We start from the raw sequence: 2,094 nt of genomic DNA, 5'->3' as shown, positions 1-2,094 counted from the left end.
TATAAACATATTATATTCATATGTAATTGCTTATATATAACTATTAAATGCATATTACATAAAAATATATGTTTACATTTTGGAGAAGCCATAAACTTGTTAACATACACAAAATTTTAACTGTTTTCCTTTGAGTTCTGAGAAAAACTAATCTGTAAGAAGAGCTCCCTCTGCTGCCACTTGTACAAAATAGATTTTCTGTCTGGCAATACAGAAAAAAATACGTTAAAAGGCTGTGACGCTATCATCCGGTGGCTGTCTATAACAAAAAAAAAAAATTACATTTAGAAAATAAAATTATATTTAAACTAGTAGCATCTTCATCTCTTCAAATAACCTCCAGACTTTTTCTGTTTGGCAGAAAAGCCATGTTGCTACATCTTTCAATTTGATTTCTTTCTTTCAGTGGTTCATTGTAATGCAAATATACGAGAAACATAGACATCGGATAATGATGCAGTATGCAATTAGGAGCACTTTTTCCAAACTCTTAACTAAATAAAGGAAATCCTTCTCTAGGTGCCCAAATCCATAGGTCAGAGTTCATCATAGTGGGCAGGACGAAATGGCTTTATTTACTCCAGAGCTCTGCACTGACTTGACAATCAGCCATACGGTTTGTTTCTGCAGATAATAGTAAGGAGAGGCATCGGAGAAGGCGACCATTTAACGTTCTGTAACAATCACACAGCAGTAATGCCTCAAGAAAATAAAGGATGCGTTTGCTTGGCATTTTGTACTAAGCTGTATTTGGGAATGGATTGGTCCCAGATCCTGAGTGCCCCACTCATTCCTGACCCATGTGGGCGTACTAAATACAGACACGAGTGGCATCACGGCCCCGGTGCTAGCCTGGAAAGTTCCACCCCTTCCCTGTGTTCACACCTGCTTTCATCTCCGTGGTTTGCAGATTCCCTGGCTCTGTTTTGTGGCTTCCAGAATCAGCTTCTGAGCTCCTGCCTTTTTCTCATTTATCACTCTTGGCTCACTGCTTAACTCAGGATTTTGTAAGAATTTCTTGATTTTGAAATATTTATGTTTTTCAGGAAGGAGACAGTCTTTCAATCAGCTTTATCCTAGCCTTTTAGCTAGAAAAAGGGAGTTAGTCATTGCCACATCTCTGAGGAAAGTATTTCTCTTCTCTAAGCCTTCTCCAGTTTCCTTATCATCCATAAATGGGAACAATAAAAGAACTCATTTCATCATGTTTTTGTGAGAATAGCAGCTGTTAAAGCACTTATAATAAATGCTAATTGTTATATTTGATAATAAAATAACTATAAGGTATTATAGAAATTTTCTGAGTTAAGAAAAATATTAATAGATGAGCATCTGGTGGTTACGACAAGGTCAGAGGGAGAAAAGTTAAAAATCAAGGGAAGGCACTTTTGTCCAGAATAAATTAAATGTTCAGATACATAGCCTACAGCCATGCCACCCTGAACAAGCCCAATCCTGATCTTGGAAGCTAAGCAGGGTCAGGCCTGCTTTAGTACCTGGATGGGAGACCACCTAGGAAGACCAGGTGCTGTAGGTGTAAAAAATAAAAAAAACAAGGGATTGTAAGCTGACAAGGTCCTTGCAATCTGTGAGGTCAACCAAGAGTTGCCTCGCCTAAGAAAACAAAAACAAAACAAAACAAAAAACAACAAATACATAAAAATAAATCCAAAGATTAATATACCAAATGTTAACAATTTTTATCTTTGAGCGAAAAATTTATAGGTGAGTTTTTTCTTTGTGTGCACAGGTGCAGTTGTTGCTCTGGGTTAGAAAAAGATAGGTCGGATTGCCGAGGCATAGGCTACACGGTTTAAAATGTTTAATCGATTCTGTCCGTGTTCCCTAACGTGGCCCCGTCACTTCCCATTCCCTCCCACTGGCAGTGTTTAAGGGTTCTCGTTGACCCCACTTTCACCAGTCAATGTATGCTTCCACTTCTCAATATACTGCTCCAATCACTGTGAATTTATACAAATAACCATTAATCAGCTGCATTAATGGATTCCGTTAACTGAATCCAGTCAACTGACACTCAGCATGCATTCCTTCCTGATTTTAGTGCTCTTTTGGGTACAGCAGAAATTGGAAAGC

The 2,094-nt window shown here is 38.0% G+C and overlaps 1 pseudogene; it reads left to right on the top strand.

The window, feature by feature from the left end:
- The first annotated feature begins 1,421 nt into the window (after nt 1–1,421).
- On the top strand, nt 1,422–1,537 carry LOC111740909 (annotated as a pseudogene).
- Nucleotides 1,538–2,094: the final 557 nt, after the last annotated feature.

The sequence above is a fragment of the Pteropus vampyrus genome, unplaced genomic scaffold (assembly GCF_000151845.1).
Source record: "Pteropus vampyrus isolate Shadow unplaced genomic scaffold, Pvam_2.0 Scaffold69, whole genome shotgun sequence".
Lineage (NCBI taxonomy): Eukaryota > Metazoa > Chordata > Mammalia > Chiroptera > Pteropodidae > Pteropus > Pteropus vampyrus.
This window is presented reverse-complemented; position numbering and strand designations above follow the sequence as displayed.